Source organism: Hypanus sabinus, chromosome 13 (genome assembly GCF_030144855.1).
Source record: "Hypanus sabinus isolate sHypSab1 chromosome 13, sHypSab1.hap1, whole genome shotgun sequence".
Classification (NCBI taxonomy): domain Eukaryota; kingdom Metazoa; phylum Chordata; class Chondrichthyes; order Myliobatiformes; family Dasyatidae; genus Hypanus; species Hypanus sabinus.
In genome coordinates, this window is record NC_082718.1 from 17,137,019 (window position 1) to 17,159,495 (window position 22,477).

The window sequence follows — 22,477 nt, forward strand, 5'->3', positions numbered from 1 at the left end:
AATTATTACCTACCCTATACTTGGCTCTTTTAAGGTGGTCTGCTCAAAAAGGTAAGGATTGGCAGATTTTCTGTTGTAAGCACTCAGTTTATTGTCTACAGCCAGATTTGCCTCCCTGTCAGAAACTGGTCAGGACATTCTCAATGGTGTCCCTTTAAAAGTCAGTTAGAGAGGAGAGGGGAGGAGGGGGGAGGGGAGAAAGGACCAGTCGCCTTGCCTGCCTTAATCTTATCAGGAAGTGGCGACGACTGCGTTGCTTTCTTAACGAAAAAGGTCAAGGAGTTTATGTTTTCTAAATGATGAAAGTGACTACACTTCAAAGTAAGTTTGGTCTTTACACGTTTTACAATGTTCCAAAGTGCTGCTCGCAAAATGATTAATAACTGGTTTACCACATCCGTAAGTGTACATACTCAATATATTCAAATTGAGATCCACCTGGAATAATTCGGAGGAAATAGTGATGATGAACAGATTAGCTGCTTGGTAATATTAATTGAAGGTTGAACATTGGTCTGTAGATCCAAGTATGGCATTCCCTCTGTTCCTCCATTAGTATTAAAAAGCTCTGAAACATTCCAAGTACTGAATTAATGTGGTCACTTTTAGAGAACAATTAATACATCCGAGCCCATTCAGCACAAGACTGTACGCTGGTTTCTGGTAAAGCAATTTCACTGCTACTATTTCCGTAAACTTTTCCTACTCCTTGAAAATTATTTCCTTCAAAGCTCTGACTGAATTTGTTTCCACCATCATTAGCGGTAGTGAGCTCTCGGTCCTAACTATCACAAGTTTTTAAAAGAAAAATTCTTCACATTCACGTGTACCCTGTCCAAAACTTGTGTCCCTTTTATCTTCTGATGGGAAGGACATCCTCCCTATTTACATTATCGATCATCGCCTTCCTAAGAAAATAGTTTCGTTTCTAGGACGTATGGTACTGACAACCCCTATGATACCATTAAGCCTGCACGCGGCCATTGAACCATTTCCCTTGTCCCGGACCAGGCGTAAAGGAGGCGAGACTCGCGCAGGCGCACATAGCAACAGAAATTCGCGAGCCCTTCCCCATGATGGCGGGGCCGAGATCACGTGTCCACAATTGGCGACTTTAGCCAATTGGAATGCAGTAAGAAAGACGGGCTCGAGCCGAGCTATGAAAATGGTTTTATCTATAGACGCTGCAACGAGGAAAGGTGCGTGATCTTGGCAGTGGAAGTGTCCGCAGCAGTTTGTTCAGTGAGTACTCTTGCTGTTTGGCAGCAGATCATTGACATTCTGACATTAGCGTCTCTGGGGTTCATCACCGTCAGATGAGGGAACCATCTAATAACGGTCCCCGGTTTTTCCCCGTCAGATAACTAGTACTCATGTGCCAGCCAAAGGCAACCAGGTGGTTAAATGCCGATTAACGTTTGAAAGACACCTTGATCTGTACATTGGAGAGTGGGGTTACTCTAGTTAAGCTAAAGTGATGCAATTCCCCCCCCCCCCCCCAATTTCAGCTTTCTGTCCGGTTTTATTGTATATTTTGGGAATTAAGCACTAATATTGTTCACTATTTCATTATCTTGAATTTGTGTACAGGCTCAAACGAGTAATGGGGAAAAAAACTTGTTTACACCTAACTGCAGGGGAGAGCGGCTACGCGCTCCCTCAATACCGGTGAAAAAGCAGAATATAAGGTTCCTTGGATTTTGGTGGGAGTAGCGGGATATCGGTGGGGATGACAAGTGCAATTTACTTGTACTGAGTGAGTCGCTGTGCTGGAGAAACTAGCTTGTTAGGAATCAACATATTTAACATAACATTAGGAATAATTTTAATTACAACAGTAAATGTATCTTAACCACATATTTGGAATAGAAGTGAAGGACTCACAAAATGGTTTGTTAGATTGTTGATGTGTTTTCCATTAAATTGAATTCTTGAATATTTATTGAGTTTGTCTACGTTTACACTTCTTGGTTTGTTCATGTTTAACAAGATAGAATATGTATTCAATCGACTTGATAAATGTATCAAAGACAAAGAAGTATTCATTTGCTGTCCTGTATATACCTTGTAAAAGCACACTTCCTTAACACGGAAAAGAAAGCGTGTGACCTCGGGGAGAAACTGGTTATCAATGCACGTGATATGGGCCATATAAGAATACAGTGCAAGAAAAAATTTGTGAACCCTTTGCCATTTGACCTGTTTTTCTGCGGGAATCAGAATCAGGATTATTATCACCGGCATGTGACGTGAAATTTGTTAATTTAGCAGCAATATTATGCAATACATAATCTGGCATAGAAAAAATAATAAAAATAATACACAAGTAAGTCAATTACATATATTGAATAGATTTTAAAACAATCCAAAAACAGAAATACTGTATATTTTTTAAAAAGGAAAGTGAGGTAGTGTCCAAAGATTCAATGTCCATTTAGGAATCAGATGGCAGAGGGGAAGAAGCTGTTTCTGAATCACTGAGTGTGAGCTTTCAGGCTGGTGTACCTCCTACCCGATGGTAACAGTGGGAAAAGGGCATGCCCTGGATGCTGGAGGTCCCTGATAATGGACGCTGCCTTTCTGAGACACTGCTCCTTAAAGATGTCCTGGGTACCCAAGATGGAGCTGACTAGATTTACAGCCGTCTGCAGTTTCTTTGGGTCCCGTGCAGTAGCCCCTTTGTACCAGACAGTGATGCAGCCTGTCAAAATGCTCTCCACGGTACAACTATAGAAGTTTCTGCATGTATTATATGACATGCCAAATCTTTTCAAACTCCTAATAAAGTATAGCTTCTGTCTTGCCTTCTTTATAACTACATCAATTAGTTAAGACCAGGTTAGATCCTCAGAGATCTTGACACCAAGGAACTTGAAGCTGCTCACTCATCTCCACTTCTGATACCTCTATGAGGATTGGTATGTGTTCCCTCCTTTTACCCTTCCTGAAGTCCACAATCAGCTCTTTCACCCTACTGACATTGAGTGCCAGGTTGTTGCTGCAGCACCACTCCACTAGTTGGCATATCTCACTTCTGTACGCCCTCTCGTCATCACCTGAGATTCTACCAACAATGGTTGTGTCATCAGCAAATTTATAGATGGTATTTGAGCTATACCTAGCCACACAGTCATGTGTAGAGCAGTGGGCTAAGCACACACCCGAGGTGTGCCAGTGTTAATAGCGAGGAGGATATGTTATCACCAATCCACACAGATTGTGGTCTTCTGGTTAGGAAGTTGAGGATCCAATTGCAGAAGGAAGTGTAGAGGCCCAGGTTCTGCAACTTCTCAATCAGGATTGTGGGAATGTTGGTATTAAATACTGAGCTATAGTCGATGAACAGCTTCCTGACATAGGTGTTTGTGTTGTCCAAGTGGTCTAAAGCCACGTGGAGAGCCATTGAGAATGCGTCTGCTGTTGACCTATTGCGGTGATAAGCAAATTGCAATGGGTTCAGGTTCTTGCTGAGCCAAGAGTTCAGTCTAGTCATGACCAACCTCTCAAAGCATTTCATCACTGTCAATGTGAGTGCTACCGGCAGATAGTCGTTAAGGCAGCTCACATTATTATTCTTAGGCACTGGTATAATTGTTGTCTTTTTGAGGCAAGTGGGAACTCCCGCCCGTAGCAGTGAGAGGTTGAAAATGCCCTTGAATACTCCTGCTAGTTGGTTGGCACAGGTTTTCAGAGTCTTAACAGGTACTCCATCAGGACCTTCTGCCTTGCGAGGGTTTACTCTCTTTAAAGACAGTCTAACATCGGCCTCTGAGACGGAGATCACAGGGTCATCGGGTGCAGCAGGGATCTTCACAGCTGTAGTTGTGTTCTGCCTTTCAAAGTGTGCATAGAAGGCATTGAGTTAATCTGGTAGTGAAGCATTGCTGCCATTCATGCTGTTGGGTTTCGCTTTGTAGGAAGTAATGTCTTGCAGACCCTGCCAGAGTTGTTGTACAACTGATGTTGCCTCCAACCTCATTCAAAATTGTCTCTTCGCCTTTGAAATAGACCTCTGCAAATCATACCTGGTTTTCTGGTACAGGCCTGGGTTGCCAGACTTGAATGCCACAGATCTAGCCTTCGGCAGACGATGTACCTCCTGGTTCATTCACAGCTTTTGGTTTGGGAATGTACAGTAGGTCTTTGTGGGCACACACTCATCTGCACAGGCCTTAATGAAGTCGGTAACAACTGCAGCATACTCATCCAGGTTCAAAGATGAATCCCTGAATACAGTCCAGTCCAGTGATTCAAAGCAGTTGTGTAGGCGCTCCTGTGCTTCCCTTGTCCATACCTTCTTGATCCTCACTACTAGTGCTGCAGTCTTCAATCTCTGCCTATACTCGGAGTAGAAGTACAGCCAGGTGATCAGACTTCACAAAGTGAGGACGTGGAATTGCATGGTAGGCATCCTTGGTGGTGTAGTAATGGTCCAGTGTGTTGTTTCCTCTAGTATTGCAAGTGATCTGTTGATGGTAGTTGCTTAGTGATTTTTTGTTTCAGACTGGCCTGGTTAAAATCTTCCAAAATGATGGTGAAGACGATAGGGTGCGCTGTTTTGTGCATGTTGGTCTCATTGCTGAGATCACCTAAAGCCTGCTTGACATTGGCCTGAGGTGGAATGTAAACTGCTACCAAAATGACCCCAGATAACTCCTGTGGTAAGTAAAAAGGACGGCACTTTACTGCTAGATATTCCAGGTCTGGTGAGCAGAATTGGGACAGCACTGATACATTTGTGCATCAAGAAGAGTTGATCATGAGGCATACTCCTCCACCTCTGCTGTTGAGAGACTATAGGTCTATCCTGACAGTGTATAGTAAACCCATCAATCTGGATCACTGCATCCGGTACAGAAGGTATTAACCAGGATTCTGTGAAACCAAGGACACAAGTAGTCCTAATGTCCCTCTGATTCAGCACCCTAGCTCTGCAATCATTGATCTGATTCACCAGAGACTGCACATTTGCCAACAAGATAGTAATTATTCATAAAATGTGATCTGGTCTTCATCTAAGTCATAACAATAAACAAATGCAAACTGTCTAAACTAATAACACACAAACAATTGTATTTTTCACGTCTTTATTGAATACATTGTTTAATCATTTACAGTCCAGGCTGGAAAAAGTATGTGAACCCTTGTATTTAATAATTGGTAGAACGTCCCTTAGCAGCAATAACCACCACCAACCGTTTCCTGTAACTGCTGATCAGTCTTGCACAATGGTGAGTAGGAATTTTAGACCATTCCTCCATACAAAACCATTTCAGTCCATCAATATTTCTGGGATACCTTGCATGAACAGCCCTCTTCAGGTTATGCCACAGCATCACAATTGGGTTAAGATCTGGACTCTGTCTTGGCCATTCCAAAACACAGTTGTCTTTTTAAACCATTCTGTTGATGATTTGCAGTTCTGTTTCGGATCATTGTCTTGTTGCATCATCCAACTTCTATTACGCTTCAAGTGATGGACCACTACCTTGCCATTCTCCTGTAAAATGTCTTGATACAATTTTGAATTCATTGCTTCCTCAATGATTGCAAGCTGTCCAGGCCCTGAGGCAGCAAACCATGATGCTCCTTCCACCATGCTTCACAGTTGGAATAAGGTGTTGGTGTGCAGTGCCCTTTTTCCTGCAAACATAGTGCTGTGTATTTCTGACAAAAAGTTCAACTCTTGTCTCACCTGTCCACAGAACATTGACCCAGAGGTGTTGTGGGACATCCAGGTTGTCTTTTGCAAACTTATGATGTACAGCTATGTTTTTCTTATACAGCAATGCTTTCCTTCATGGTGTCCTTTCATGAATGCCAGTCTTGTTCACTGTTTTTCTCATAGTGAACACATAAACAGAAACATTAGCAAGTTCTAGGGATTTCTGTAGTCTTTTGCTGTTTCACTGCTAGAAGTATCACAGGTAAGGTGGTTAATAGTGCTGAAGATGGGATCGCTGGTTTACAAACAGAAGCAATGGGTAAAGAGGAAAGGCTGTTGATAGGGCAAAATTGCAGTCAACAGGATGAGTTGCCAATAAAGGCAACGTAAAAGGCAGACAAAATCATGGGTGAATGTGTGACGTATATGGAATAGGGTAGATGAACTTGCAGTACAGTTGCAAATTGGCAGCTATTATGTTGTAGGCAAGAAGATAATAGCTGAGACCTTAATGTCCAAGGTTACAAATCACATCGAAAGGATGGGCAGGAAGGCAGAGGGGCCAGCGTTGTCCTGTTGGTAAAAACTGAAATCACCTCATTTGAAAGCAGAGAAATAGGGTTGGGAAGTGTTGAATCATTGTGGATAGAGCTAAGGAACTGCAAGGATAAAAAGACCGTGATGAGAATTGTATACAGACCCCCCCCCCCCGAACAGTAGTAAGGATGTGGCCTACAAATTACAATGGAAGATCAAAAATGCATGCCAAGATGCATGTTACAACAGTCTTCATATACAGGTAGATTGGGAAAATCAGGTTGGTGCTGGATTCCAGGAGGGAGATATTTCTAGAATGCCTACGAGATTGCTTTTAGAGCAGCTCATAGTTGAGTCCACTAGGGAATCAGCTATTCTGGATTGGATGTTGTGTAATGAACCAGAATTGAATAGAGACCTTAAAGTAAAGGAACCCTTAGGAGCAAGTGATTGAATTCAACCTGAAATTTGAGGAGGAGAAGCTAAAGTCAGATATATCACTATTACTTTGGAGTAAAGAGAAAATTAGAGGCATGAGAGAGGAGTTGGCCAGAATTGATTGGGAAAAGAACATCGACAGGGAGGATGGCAGAGCAGCAAAGACTGGAATTTCTGGAAGCAATTTGAAAGGCACAGGACATATACATCCCAAAGAGGAAGAAGTATTCTAAAGGAAAGATCAAACAACCATGGCTAACAAAAGATGTCAAAGCCAAAGAGAGGGTATATAATAGATCAAAAATTAGTGGGATGTTAAAGGATTGGTAAGTTTTTAAAAACCAGAAGGCAACTGAAACAAAAATCATTAAGGTAAAGATGAAATACAAAAGCAAGCTTGCCAATAATATTAAAGAGGATACCATACGTTTGTTCAGATATATAAAGTGTAAAGGAGACGTGAGAATGGATTTTGGACTGCTGGAAATTGATGCTGGAGAGACAGGAATGGGGGACAATGAAATGGCAGACAAATTGAATAAGTATTTTGCATCAGTCTTCACGGTAGAAGGCACTAGCAGTATGGTGGAAATTCCATGAAGTTACCAATGCTAGAGAGAAGATTCTTGGGAAACTGAAAGGTCTGAAGGTAGATAATTCACATAGACAACATGGTGTACAACCCAGACTTCTGAATGAGGCATCTAAAGAGAACTTGGAGGCATTAGTTATGATCTTTCAAGAATCACTAGATTCTGGAATGGTTCAGGAAGACTGGAAATTTGTAAATGTCACTCCACTCCTCAAGAAGGGAGAGAGGTAGAAGAAAGGAAACAATAGCCCAGTTAGTCTGATCTCAGTGGTTGGGAAGATGTTGGAGTTGATTATTAGGATTGAGGTGTTAGGGTACTTGGAGGCTTTTGATAAAATAGGCCATAGTCAGCATTGTTTCCTCAAGTGAAAATCCTTCCTGACAAATTTGTTGTAATTCTTTGAAAAAATAAGAAACAGGATAGACAAAGGAGAATTTGTTGATGTTGTGTATTTGGATTTTCAGAAGACCTTTGGCAAGGTGCCACACATCCTTAACAAGCTATGAGCCCATCTTATTACAGGAATGATTCTAGCATGGACAAAACAGTGGCTGATTGGCAGAAGGCAAAGAGTAGGGATTAAGGGAAACTTTTCTGGCTTGCTCCTGGTGAGTAGTGGTGTTCCACAGGGGTTTGTGTTGGGACTGATTCTTTGTTTATGATGCAGTATGTGTCAATGATTTGAATGACGGAAGTGTTGGCTTTTTTGCAAAGTTTGCAGATAATATGAAGGTAGGTAGAGGGCAAGTGGTTTTAAGTAAGTAGAGAAGCTACAGAAGGATAGACAGATTAAGAGAATGGGTAAGGATGTGGCAGGTGGAATACAATGTCGTGAAGTGTACAGTCATGCACTTTGGTAAAAGAAGTGAAAGGCTTGACTATTTTCTAAATGGAGAGAAAATACAAAAACTGTGGTGCAAAGGGACTTGGGAATCTTGTGCAGGATTCCCTAAAGGTTAATTTGCAGGTTGAGTCTGTGGTGAGGAAGGCAAATGCAATATTAACATTCATTTCAAGAGAACAAGAATATTAAAAGCAAGGATGTATTGTTGAAACTTTACTGGTGAGGGCTCATTGGGAATATTGTGATCAGTTTTCGGCCCCTTATCTTAGAAAGGATGTGTTGTAACTGGAAAGGATTCAAAGAAGTTTCATGAAAATGATCCCAGGATTGAATGGCTGGTCACATGAAGAGCATTTGATGGCTCTAGGACTGTATTTGCTGGAATTCAGAAGAATGAGGGGTGACCTCATTGAAATTTATCAAATGGTGGAAAGCCTTGATAGTGAGTGAGGAGAGGATGGTACCTATGGTGGGAGAGTCCAAGACCAGAAGACAGTCTCAGAACAGAGGCGGCGTCTTTTTAGAATGGAGATGAGGAGCAGTTTCTTTAGCTAGAAAATGGTAAATCTATGGAATTCTTTGCCACAGTCAGCTATGAAGGCCAAGTCTTAGAATACTTAAGGCAGAGACTGATAGATTCGATTCTTGATTGGTCAGGGCATGAACGGGTACCTGGAAAAGGCAGGGGATTGGGGCTCAGAAGAAAATTGGATCAGCCATGATGAAATGATGGAGCAGACTCAAGGGCTTAACTGTCTAATTCTGCACCTTGGTCTTCTGTTACCCTTGGGTTCTTTTTCACCTCCTTCAGCATCTCACTTTGTGCTCTTGGTGTTATCTTTGTTGGACACCCACTCCTAGAGAGAGTAGCAACAGCACTGAATTTAAGAATAGTAAAGGGAAAAAAATCACTGGTGGGTGTTTGCTATAGGCCACCTAATAAAAATATTGCAGAGGCGATTCACCAAGGAATAACTGAGGCTTGTAAGATCTGAACGGCAGTTGCATGGGGGATTTTAACTTCCACATAGATTGGGTGAATCAGGTTGGTCAAGGAAGTCTTGAGGAGGACTTCATAGAATGCATCCGTGATGGCTTTCTTGAGCAGCATGTTAGTGAACCTACAAGGGAAAATACTATCTTAGAACTAGTTCTGCGCAATTAGACAGGGAAGATTAACGATCTTGTAGTCAGGGATCCTCTTGGAAAGAGTGATACTAGTATGATTGAATTTCACATTCAGATGGAGGATGAAATAGCTCGATCTAAAACTACTGTATTATGCTTGAACAAGGGAGATGACAACAGGATGAGGGAGGAGTTGGCTAATGTGGATTGGGAGCACCAGGCTATTTGGTAGGACAGTTGAGGAACAGTGGAATACTTTCAAAGAGATATTTCACAATGCTCAACAAAAGTATATTCCAGTCAACAGTAAGTGTGGGGAGAGCCAGCCTTGGATAACTAAGGAAATAAAAGATAGTATCAACTTAAAAGCTCATGTGTACAGTCACAAAGAGTAGTGGAAGACTCGACGAGTGGGAAAACTTTAAAAAGCAACAGAGAACAACTAACAACAAAAATAAGGAAAGAGAAGATAGAGTATGAAAGTAAATTAGCACAAAATATAAAAACAGATAGCAAAAGTTTTTATAAATATATAAAGTGGAAGAGGGTGGCTAAAGTCAACGTCGGTCCCTTGGAAGACGATAAGGGGAAATTGATATTGGGTGATAAGGAAATGGCTGAGGCATTGAACAACTATTTTGTGTCGGTCTTCACAGTGGTGCCAAAGAAGGATATTATGGATGAAATGCAAGGTGAGGACCTCGATAAAATCAATGTCGCTAAAGAGAGTGATGAGCAAACTAGAGGGCCTGAAGGTAGATAAGTCCCCTGGTCCTAATGGGATGCATCCCAGGGTGCTGAAGGAATTGGCAGAGGTTATAGTAGATGTGTTGGTAATCACTTATCGAAACTCTTTAGACTCTGGGCAGGTCCCGGCAGATTGGAAGACAGCAGATGTCACGCCACTTTTTTAAAAAGGATGTAGGCAAAAGATGGGCAACTGTAGGCCAGTTAGCTTAATGTCTGTAGTCAGGAAAATGCTTGAAGCTGTCATTAAGGAAGAAATAGCGAAATGCTTAGAAAGGAGTGGTTCCATTAGACAGATACAGCATGGATTCAGAAAGGGCAGGCCCTGTTTGACAAACTTACTGGAGTTCTTTGAGGACATAATGAGTGCAGTGGATAGGGGGAACAGGTGGATGTCATAGACTTGGATTTCCAGAAGACATTCGATAAGGTGCCGCACAAGAGACTTATAAATAAGATACGATGCATGAAGTCGGAGGAAGTGTATTGGCATAGATAGTGGATTGGTTAACTGATAGAAGGCAGAGAGTTGGTACAAATGAGTGTTCCTTCAGTTGGCAGTCTGTGGTGAGTGAGGTGCCGCAGGGGTCAGTGCTGGGCCCGCAGTTGTTTACAATAGACAATAGGTGCAGAAGTAGACCATTCGGCCCTTCGAGCCTGCACCGCCATTCTGAGATCATGGCTGATCATCTACTATCAATACCTGGTTCCTGCCTTGTCCCCATATCCCTTGATTCCCCTATCCATAAGATACCTATCTAGCTCCTTGTAAGCATCCAGAGAATTGGACTCCACTGCCTTCCAAAGCAGTTCATTCCAGACCCCCACAACTCTCTGGGAGAAGAAGTTTTTCCTTAACTCTATCCTAAATGACCTACCCCTTATTCTCAAACCATGCCCTCTGGTACTGGACTCTCCCAGCATCTGGAACATATTTCCTGCCTCTATCTTGTCCAATCCCTTAATAATCTTATATGTTGCAATCAGATCCCCTCTCAATCTCCTTAATTCCAGCATGTACAAGCCCAGTGTCTCTAACCTCTCTGCGTAAGACAGTCCGGACATCCCAGGAATTAACCTCGTGAATCTACGCTGCACTTCCTCTATAGCCAGGATGTCCTTCCTTAACCCTGGAGAACAAAACTGTACACAATACTCCAGCTGTGGTCTCACCAGGGCTCTGTACAAATGCAAAAGGATTTCCTTGCTCTTGTACTCAATTCCCTTTGTAATAAAGGCCAACATTCCATTAGCCTTCTTCACTGCCTGCTGCTCTTGCTCATCCACCTTCAGTGACTGATGAACAAGGACTCCTAGATCTCTTTGTATTTCTCCCTTACCTAACTCTACACCGTTCAGATAATAATCTGCCTTCCCGTTCTTATTCCCAAAGTGGATAACCTCACACTTATTCACATTAAACGTCACCTGCCAAGTATCTGCCCACTCACCCAGCCTATCCAAGTCGCCCTGAATTCTCATAACATCCTCATCATATGTCACACTGCCACCCAGCTTAGTATCATCAGCAAACTTGCTGATGGTATTCTCAATGCTTTCATCTAAATCGTTGATGTAAATCGTAAACAGCTGTGGTCCCAATACCGAGCCCTGTGGCACCCCACTTGTCACCATCTACCATGCCGAGAAACACCCATTCACCGTTACTCTTTGCTTTCTATCTGCCAACCAGTTTTCTATCCATGTCAATATCTCCCCCGCCCCCCCCCCCCACCAATGCCATGAGCTCTGATTTTACCCACCAATCTCCTATGTGGGAACTTATCAAATGCCTTCTGAAAATTGAGGTACACTACATCCACTGGATCTCCCTTGTCCAACTTCCTGGTTACATCCTCGAAAAACTCCCAATAGATTAGTCAAGCATGATTTGCTCTTGGTAAATCCATGCTGGCTCGGCCCAATCCTATCACTGCTATCTAGATATGCCACTATTTCATCTTTAATAATGGACTCTAGCATCTTCCCTACTACTGATGTTAGGCTGACAGGATGATAGTTCTCTGTTTTCTCCCTCCCTCCTTTCTTAAAAAGTGGGATAACATTAGCCATTCTCCAATCCTCAGGAACTGATCCTGAATCTAAGGAACGTTGGAAAATGATTACCAATGCATCCGCAATTTCCAGAGCCACCTCCTTTAGTACCCTAGGATGCAGACCATCTGGACCTGGGGATTTGTCAGCCTTCAGTCTCATCAGTCTAGTCATCACCGTTTCCTTCCTGATGTCAATCTGTTTCATTTCCTCTGTTACCCTATGTCCTTGGCCCAACCATACATCTGGGAGATTGCTTGTGTCTTCCCTAGTGAAGGCAGATCTGAAGTACTTATTAAATTCTTCTACCATTTCTCTGTTTCCCATAACAATTTCACCCAATTCATTCTTCAAGGGCCCAACATTGTTCTTAACTATCTTCTTTCTCTTCACATACCTAAAAAAGCTTTTGCTATCCTCCTTTATATTCCTGGCTAGCTTGTGTTCATACCTCATTTTTTCTCCCCGTATTGCCTTTTTAGTTAAGTTCTGTTGTTCCTTAAAAATTTCCCAATCATCTGTCCTCCCACTCACCTGAGCTCTGTCATACTTCCTTTTTTTTAATGCTGTGCAATCCCTGACTTCCTTTGTCAACCACTGTGGCCCCTTTCCCCCCTTTGAATCCTTCCTTCTCCGGGGGATGAACTGATTTTGCACCTTGTGCATTATTCCCAAGAATACCTGCATTTGCTGTTCCACTGTCTTTTCTGCTAGGATATCTGTCCAGTTAACTTTGGCCAGCTCCTCCCTCATGGCTCCATAGTCTCCTTTGTTCAACTGCAACACTGACACCTCCAATCTGCCCTTATCCTTCTCAAATTGCAGATAAAAACTTATCATATTATGGTCACTACTTCCTAATGGCTCCTTTACCTCAAGATCGCTTATCAAATCCTGTTCATTACACATTTACATTGATGATTTGTAAGAGGGGACTGAGTGTAGCGTAGTAAAATTTGCTGATGACACTAAACTGAGTGGAAAAGCAAATTGTACAGGGGATGTGGAGAGTCTGCAGAGGGATATAGATAGATTAAATGAGTGGGCCAAAATCTGGCAGATGGAATACAACATTGGTAAATGCAAGGTCATCCACTTTGGAAAGAATAATAGAAGAGCAGATTATTATTTAAATTGTGAAAGATTGCAGCATGCTGTCGTGCAGAGGGACTTGGGAGTGCTTGTGCATGAATCGCAGAAAGTTGACTTGCAGGTACAACAGATTATTAAGAAGCCAAACAGAATGCTGGCTTTCTTTGCTAGAGGGATTGAATTCAAGAGCAGGGAGGTCATGCTGCCACTATACAGGGAACTGGTGAGGCCACAGCTGGAAAACTGTGTGCAGTTCTGTTCTCCATACTTGAGGAAGGATATACTGACTTTGGAGGCAGTGCAGAGGAGGTTCACCAGGTTGATTCCAGGGATGAAGGGGTTAACCTATGAGGAGAGAATGAGTCACCTGGGACCATACTCTCTGGAATTCAGAAGAATGAGAGGGGATCTTACAGAAGCATACAAAATTTTGAAAGGGATAGATAAGGTAGAAGTAGGAAAGTTGTTTCCATTGGTAGGTGACACTAGAACTAGGGGATATTGCCTCAAGATTCAGGGGAGGAGATTTCAGATTCAGATTGTTTATTGTCATTTAAAAACCACAAATGCAATGCAGTTAAAACATGAGACAACATTCCTCCAGAATGATATTTACAAAGCACATGACAAAATAGACTACACCAGAAAATCCACATAGCAACCTGACAGCAGCGGACTCTGAATCCGTTGAACCTCCGAGCCTCTGACTATCCCCTCCGGCACAGCTTCTCCAAGCACCATCCTCTGCCGAGCGTATTGAGACGGCCCCGCCAACGGTCATCGGCAACGTGACCCCAAGGACTGGGGGCCTGTTCTTCCCAGCAGAGACCTGAACCTCACAGCAACAGCAGCAACGAAGAAGGTCTTCCTGGAGATTTCCAGATGTTCCTCCGTGCTCCGTACTCCCACCTCCATTTTTCATTAGATTAGGGTTGCACACGGCATCCCCACTTAACAAATAACTTATCAGCTCCGGAGTGGCCGCTGCAAGCTGCATCACGCCGCCAACTTTTGCTTGGAGATTTAAGACGAAGATGAAGAGAAACTGTTTTTCCCAGAGAGTGGTGAATCTGTGGAATTCTCTGCACAGGGAAGCAGTTGAGGCTTCTTCACTAAATATACTTAAGGAACAGTTAGATAGGTTTTTACATAGTAAGGGAATAGAGAAAAGGCAGGTAGATGGAGCTGAGTTTACGGACGGATCAGCCATGATCTTATTGAATTGTGGGGCAGGCTTGATGGCCTACTTCTGCTCCTATTTCTTATGTTCTTATGAATAAACTCCATTTGTAGCCAATTTCTCTTGCTGTAGACTGATGAAGATGCAGGTCTTTAGAAATGTTTTTGTTGTCTTTTCTAGCTTCATGCATCTCTACAATTCTTCTAAGGTCCCCTGAAAGTTGTTCTGATCAAGGCATGGTGCACATAGCAGATCTTTCTTGAGAAGAGCAGTCTCTGTCAGTAATCTAACTTCATGTGCCTTTTTTTATATAGGGCAGAACACCTCTGCAACCCACACCTCCGATCTCACCTTATTGATTGGAACACTTGACTCCATATAGATTTTGTAGAAGGCATTACCCCAGAGGTTCACATACCCTTTTGAACCTTGGCTGTGATTGTTTAAAAGGTGTACTCAGTATTGATGAGAACAAGTACAAATGTTTGTGTGTTATTTGTTTAGGCAGATTGTGTTTGAAGATCAGACCGCCTTTTGTGAGTAATTAATGCAGAAAACCAGGTAACTGCAAAGGGTTCACAAACTTTTTCTTGCAACTGTAGATATGGAATGTGGACTGGAATATCTAAATAAGAATTTAGATAGCAGTGCTTGGTTATTATAGCATCTGTAATTCTCTAATGCTTAACTGTTAACTAAAACAATATGCTGTGATTTCTGTACGTCTTAGTAAAATGTAAAGCTGGAAATACTTAGCAAATTGAGCAGTGATTGTAGCAGGAGAAATGGTTTGTTTCAGGTCAGTAATCTATTGACACTATAACTAAAACATTTAAAATAGGCAAGAAATTTTTTTCTCAGGAAGCTTCAGTTTCTTTACTCTCCTTTTACTAAAGTTTCAAATCCCATGAATTATGACTTGACATCCTTGATTGGTGTTTGTCCCTTTACATTTGTATTCTCTTTCCATTTATAAATCCTATGCAGATTTATCAGATGGTGGTCTACTTCTAACTGATCCTTTCAAAGATTTGCTGTTTGTTTTATTAAACAAGCTGGTCTTGTCTGCCTGTGAGTGACACAATTGGCATGAATAAGATGGAATGAATGGATTGTTTCAATGGTCTATGACTTTGTACATCCTTCTAATTTGTATTGTTTCTCATTTTCTAAAGTAAAATTCATCAGATATGTTTGTCAGACCATAGACACTTAATTAATATTTCTGTAATATTTGAGCAATATTGTAAATGTATTGATTAAAAATTATTTGTTTACATAGTGCATTGTGGGTTGTCTGTAAAAGTACGTAAATGGCATACATCATCATGCCACCATGTGATACATGCGAGCTTCGCTTAAAGTAAAAACAATCTTAAGTATCTCTCATTTCTCTTATTTTCCTTTCAATTAGCTTTTATGTTTTGCTTTTATGTTTTGGAGTTACAAAACATAAATTTAATGCAGAGTTAATAATTTTTGTGTTGAGTTCATTCCTGAAAGTATTGAACACCCAAGTTTCTTCCTTCCTGGTAATACCAGCACTAAGGATCATAGTTTCAATTTCTGCAATCCACAAATTATCCATTAATCACTGTTTTCAGTCCTCTATCTACAAAGTAATTTTCTGTGGTACAGCTTCCATTACCTGCATTATTTATATTAATTAGAATATTCACTTGGAGGTTTCCAGGGATAAAGACGCCACTTGTTTTAATCTAGAGTGTTTGTTGAGCAAAAAAGGCTGAGAATTTTCCTCAAAGTTCCTACAAAAAAAATCTAGTAATCTTCCTAACTTTTATTACTATATTATGTGTCAATTCAAAAGGATTCCTGGTGATAGGCAATTGTGAAGACATTATTTTCTGAGATACAGATTAATTCAAAAGGCTTTTTCACTACCATCAAATCAAAAGAAAAAGCATTTTTAAAATAACTAACTATCCCAGAAAGCTATACTACACGCTAAATAAATTTTTGGAGCCAGTGATTTATTTTTTAATTTTGTTCTGTAATCTTAAAAAAATATCAATCTTTTAGTATCATATGCCTGATGCTAAGTTTTCAGGGCATTTACAGAAACAAAAATGCTACAGTTTCTCCAAGTTTGATACCATCTGTGGAGAAAGTAAATCATTGTTTGTGTCTCAGTTGATGCTGCCTGATTTGAATAATTTAGGCATTCTTTTATTTGCAACACACACAGAATGGTGAAGGAACTCAGCAGGTTAGACAGCATCTATGAAAAAGAGTAAGCAGTTGATGTTTCTGGCCAAGCCATTTTGTCAAAGACCTGAATCCTTGTCTACTAAGATAAGGAAGGTCTACCATTCCATGCCCAGACTGCATTGATCAATTGACTGTCTTTCTCCTACCTGCATAGAGGCTAAGGAGTAAACCTCCAGAGATTAGGACAGCAAAGAGGTGGTCGTGAGAGGCAAAGGAGTGATTACAGGATTGTTTTGAGTCGGTGGACTGGACCGTGTTCAAGAACTCGTCTGTGGATTTGAATAAATACACAATGGTCGTCATGGACTTTATAAAAACAGACTTAGACAAGTGTGATCCCACAAAATCATTCAGTCTTTCTAATCAGAAGCCCTGGATGAATATTGATATCCACAATCTGCTGAGGGCTGGATCACAGGTATTCAAGTCTGATGACCAAGAACATTACAAGAGGTCTAGGTACAATCTCCATCTCACGGAAAAAGTGGTAATCCCGGACTAAACTTAAATCAACAAAGTCAGCAAGACTAAGGGGTTGATTACTGTATGTATAGCTGACTTCAGGAGAAGGAAACCAGAAGTCCATGAGCAAATTCTCATCAGAGGTGGGGAGGGTCCGCAACTTTAAATTCCTCGGTGTTATCATTTTAGAGAACTTTCCTGGGTCCAGCATGTATGTGCAAAGAAAGTACAGTGATGTCTCTATTTCCTTAGGGGTTTGCGAAGATTTGGCATGACATATAAAATTTATAACAAACTTCTATGGATGCATAGTGATGAGTATATAGACTGGCTGCGTCACTGGCTGATATGGAAACACCAATGCCCTTGAATGAAAAATCCTACAAAAAGTATTGGATATGACCCAGTCCACCACAGGTAAAGCCCTCCCCACCACTGAGCACATCTACACAAAACGTTGCAGGAAAGCAGCATACATCATCAGGGACACCTACCACCCAGGCATGCTCACTTATCACTGCTGCCAGCAAGAAGAAGGTACAGAAGTCTCAGGACTCACACCACCAGTTTCAGGAACATCTATTATCCCTCAACCGTCAGGCTCTTGAGCCAGTGGGAATGACTTCACTCAACTTCATTTGCCCCATCATTGAAATGTTCCCACAACCTATGGACTTGCTCTCAAGGACTCTGACTCATGTTTTTGTTAATTATTTATTTGTTTGTCTATCTATTTATTTCTACTTTCTCTTTGTATTTGCACAGTTTGTTGTCTTTTGAATGCCCAAGTTGGTGTGGTCTTTCATTGATTCTATTATTGTTATTATTCTATGGATTTTTTGAGAATGCCTGCACGAATATGAATCTCAGGGTTGTATATGATGATATATATGTACTTTTGAACTTATAATCTCATCATCTGGTCCCAGTGATTGGGTGACCCCATTTGACTGGTTTGAATCAGTCAGTTGAATAGAACAAAAGTCATCTGAGGCACAAATTCAAAGGTAAAGGCCATAAAACAATCAACACACACAAAATGCTGGAAGAACTCAGCAGGCCAAGCAGCATCTATTGAAAAGAGTGCAGTCGACATTTTGGGCTGAGACCCTTCAGCAGTCCTGGATTTCCAGCAGCTGCAGATTTTCTCTTGTTTACCATAAAACTATATTGCTTGTAGCTTTGGGCTACATCCAGTGGGAACCAGACACAGGTCAGTCAGATGACCTTGAGCCAATGAAACCGAAACGTCAGTGACCTAATGAAGGAAAGTACAAAAGTAGAGAGTTTCAAGAGCTTAGGGAGTGACAGACAGCTGTATGCAGACCAACCATACAATATGGAGGAACTACATCTGGATGTGGAGATCACATCAGGGCCACAAGGAATACCTGGCCAGCATAGAATTTTTCTCAGGTATTACCTTTTCTATTCTTTGGCTGTTCATGAATGGTCAAGGAAACTTAGTAGGTGTGTACACAGGTTATTCAGTTGTGTAAATTCATGTATTTGTGAACTGAGCCAATAAAGATACTTGTCAGTTCATATGGATTCTCTCTGTGCCTAACTGAGCATTATAATTATTGAGGGGTCATCCTTGTAACAACTCATTCCACACTCTCACCACCCTTTGAGTAAAGAAGTTCCCTGTTACATATTTCACCTTTAACCCTTAACCTATGACCTCTAATCCTCGTCTCATTTAACCACAATGGGAAAAGCCTGTTTGCAGTTACCCTATTTATATCCCTCATAATTTGGTATACATGTATCAAATACCCCTCCATTCCCTATACTTAAGGGAATAAAGTCCTAATCTATTCAACCTCAGTAACTCAGCTCCTCAAGTCCCAGCAAAATCTTTGTAAGTTTTCTCTGTACTTTCAATCTTATTGTTATCTTTCCATAGGTGGGTGACGAGAACTGCACACAAGACTCCAAATTCGGCCTCTCTGCTGCCTTGTATAACTTCAACATTCATTCCATCTCCTGTACTCATACTTCGATTTATGAGGGTCAGTGTGCCAAAAGATGTCTTTGTGACGCTATCTACTTGTCATACCACTTTCAATGAATTATAGATCTTGTACTCACAGACCCTTCTGTTCTACCATACTCCTCGGTGCCCTACTATTCACTAAGTAAATCTACCTTGCTTTTCATCCCAAAGTGCAATACCTCACACTTGTCTACATTAAGATCCATCTGTCATTTTCTAGCTCATTTTTCCAGCTCGTTCAGAGCCCAATGCAAATTTTGATAACCTTCCTTGCTGTCCACTATACCCCAATTTTGGTGTGATCTGCAAATTTGCTGATCCAATTTACCACGTTATCATCCACACTGTTGATATAGATGATGACAAAATATAATGGACCCAGATATGGACTATATTCTAGTCTTCTCAAAATGAATACGAACATTGCATTTTCTTTCCTTGCTATTGACTCAACCTACAAATTCACCTTTAGGTAATCCTGCATGAGGGTTCCCAAGTCCCTTTGCACCTCTAATTTCTGAAGTCTATCCCTATTTAGAGATTAGTCTGCTCCTTTATTTCTTCAGTCAATGTACATGGCCATACACTCCCCCACACTGTTCTATTTTCTACTTCTTCGTCCCAACATATCCAAGTCCTCCCGCAGTCTCCCTGCTTCCTCGGTGCTGCCTGCTCCTCCACCTGTCTTTGTATAACCTGCAACAAAGGCATCAATTTGTTATCATGATCATTAACATAATGTGTAAAGTAGCAGACCCAAAACTGATCCCTGAGGTCACCAGCAACCAACCAGGAAAGGCCTCCTTTATTCACACTCCTTGCCTTTTGCCAGTCAGTCATTTTTCCATCCATGCTATACATTTCCTGTAATACCACAGGCTCTTATCGGCTTCAAGTGAGAGGGGAGCTGTTATCCATATTTCAATTGCTATCTTCTATGACCCAATGAAAGCTGGAGAATAACCTTCATTATTAACATCCTCAAACAGCCTCTTCTGGTTTGCTATCAATGTCCGAACCATAGTACCATCTCTGCCACTTTCATCCTTTATTGTTTTGATATGTAAAATCACTACTACTAGGTGAATGCCTTGAAAAGAAAGATGATTTTTGTTTTGTTATCTTGTGTTTTTAAATACTGCATTTGAAATTATTTATGTATTTTGAGTTTTTACTAAAAATTGAGCTCTTGAGCACAATGTGAATTTTAAACTTGATGAGAAGTATTTTTGACTTATAAAATTTTACTTAAAATGTTTTCCACTTTTGTATATCAAGAAATTACTGTATTTAACAGTGTATTTCACAGCGTGAGTTTGGAAAGGAATTCTTTGTTCCAACTCAAGGTGCTCCAACAGCCAGTATGATAAATGGCAGCAAATTACCAGCTCACAATAAGTTGGACTCAGATTATCGGCAAAGTTTACATGAAGTTTTCTTCTCAAGTACTTGAGGAAAAGTACAGAATGTTATGAGTGTTTGACCTTTAATCCTGTTCCAATTTGTGTAGCAGACTCAATTTGCCAGCTTTGAGATCTATAGAATGATTATTTGTCCTCTTCCTTAACTGTTCTTATGCTGTTAATTTTGTATGTGATGAACATTAAAGTTATTTGGCAATTAGCTGCATAACATTGTTGTGGAAGCTGGTCTAGGTAGACCTATGTGCAAATAAAATCTGCATTTTTAAAAATTTCCTCTGTCATTAAATGTAAGTTGTTGCTTGTCTCACTATGGCATGCTTCTCTTTTATAATGTGCTGCTTTTCTTCTGCACTGCTATAATTGGATTGCGTGTTTCAGAATTCTTTCATGATCTAGGGAACTAGAATTTGAATATTCTGCAGTAAAAATTGTGCTGATTAGTAATTCTTACCACAGTGGTGACACATTCAGTGTTGAGTCACAAAGTTTGTGGGATTGAGCTCTACTCCAGAATCTTCAACTTGTTAGTTCTGCATTTTTTTTAAAAAAGCACCCTGGGTCTCGGCATGAAACATTGATTATTTATCACCCTCCATATATGTTGCCTGACTTGCTGAGTTCCACCAACAGTTTATGTGCTACCCTTTGAATTGTATTCTTGGAGGTTCTGTCTCTCCATCAGGGCATCAGTAGAAAGGCCTTTCATTCTTTTTTCAGTGGACATAATCGATCACTTTGTAACATTAAACGAGTCATTTCTATTAGCCATCTCTCTGCAAGTTAAAACAGATACTCTGGTTACTCCTTTCCTTTTTTTTAAGAACCTTAATCATTTAAAGATTTTTCAGTATATTTTTCCTCTTTCACAATAGTATTTAATTTTCTTTAAAGTGTTTTGGGATGGACTTTGGTATATTCCCACCTATTAAAAAGTAGCCAGAACATATCCAACAACAGCCCAATTTTTTTTTCCCTGCTCTGTTACCTTCTGAAATACCCCAAGGATTTATTCCTGGGTCCCCCTTTTTCTTTGCCTATGCAGCATTCATAGTTGTAATCAGTTTCTAGATATTCACTGAGGGTGCTTTCACTCTACCAATATCCAAGATGGATCTGATGATATTGCTTTCTTTGGCCTTGACATGAGCAAATACTTTCTGTTCATATGATATTCAGTTTGTTCAAGCTATTAAATTCAAATAGAATACTGCAGAAACTAAAGTCATCATCTCCACCTTCCCACAATTTTCTACATTTCCAGTTACAGTTTTGTGTTGAATTAGAATTTGTAAAACCAATACTTATTTTAGCACAACGTTGAGCTTTCAACTCCAAATATTTTTTGTTGCCTGGATTTCTTCTCCTGTCATCTGTTCAGTCAATTATCTTCATCTTTGTTGAGTATTTGAGGGTTCACTGCTCTTCTGATGAACCTTCGTATATTGTACCAAATAGCATTAATTTGATCCCTTGCACTTCTTGCTTGATTACCTGAAGATACCTGTTTATATTTTTGTCCTTTTCGATAACTCTCATTGGTTCACCTCTCCCTGTCTGTGCAGCAAAACTTTCAATTGCATCACCACTCAGTTTCTTTGATTCTTATCCCTTTTGCATCATATTTAAATGGGATGATCTCAACAACTAAAATATATCATCTGGTTATTTAAAGGATTGGTGAAACATAGCTATGCTGAAATAGTCTTTGTATTTCAGTATATTCTGAGATTGTGAAAGCCACCAGATAAATGTTATACTTTGTTAGTTGTGTCATCAGCTGTCAGTCTTACCACATTTTCATATCCTTTCATTAAGCTGCACCCAATCTCTACTCCTCCCTTTTAAATACTTCCTTTGAAACCCATATCTGATCAAGTTTTTCTTTATTCTTTTAACTCATTTTTTTTCTAGCCAGATTTACCTGACAGCACCAGATTCCATAGTCATTTCATTGTTTGCCAGAGTCCCTCCTGTGTTTTCTCCTACCTATTATTCTTCAACACTGGATCTATTCTGGTTGGTGGAAGATATCAACATTATTTGCAATAAACAAATATACTTGTTTAGAAAAGTTGTTTGTGAAG

At 40.6% G+C, this 22,477-nt stretch overlaps 1 protein-coding gene across 10 annotated transcripts in view; it reads left to right on the plus strand.

Moving 5' to 3' along the window:
* The window catches only part of slc26a5 (solute carrier family 26 member 5), a 108,117-nt gene that overhangs the window by 22,528 nt on the left and 63,112 nt on the right, over positions 1–22,477 (plus strand). Inside the window, exons 1-2 of one of the 10 annotated variants that reach the window (XM_059987197.1) lie at positions 382–1,242; positions 4,504–4,661. The exons of 6 other annotated variants lie outside the window; for them this stretch is intronic. The gene's annotated coding sequence lies outside the window, so the exon portion shown is untranslated. Of the gene's footprint in view, positions 1–205; positions 322–381; positions 1,243–4,503; positions 4,662–18,879; positions 18,986–22,477 lie in introns of those variants that run through there. 3 more of the 10 variants (XM_059987190.1, XM_059987198.1, XM_059987196.1) reach the window with 3 other exon arrangements.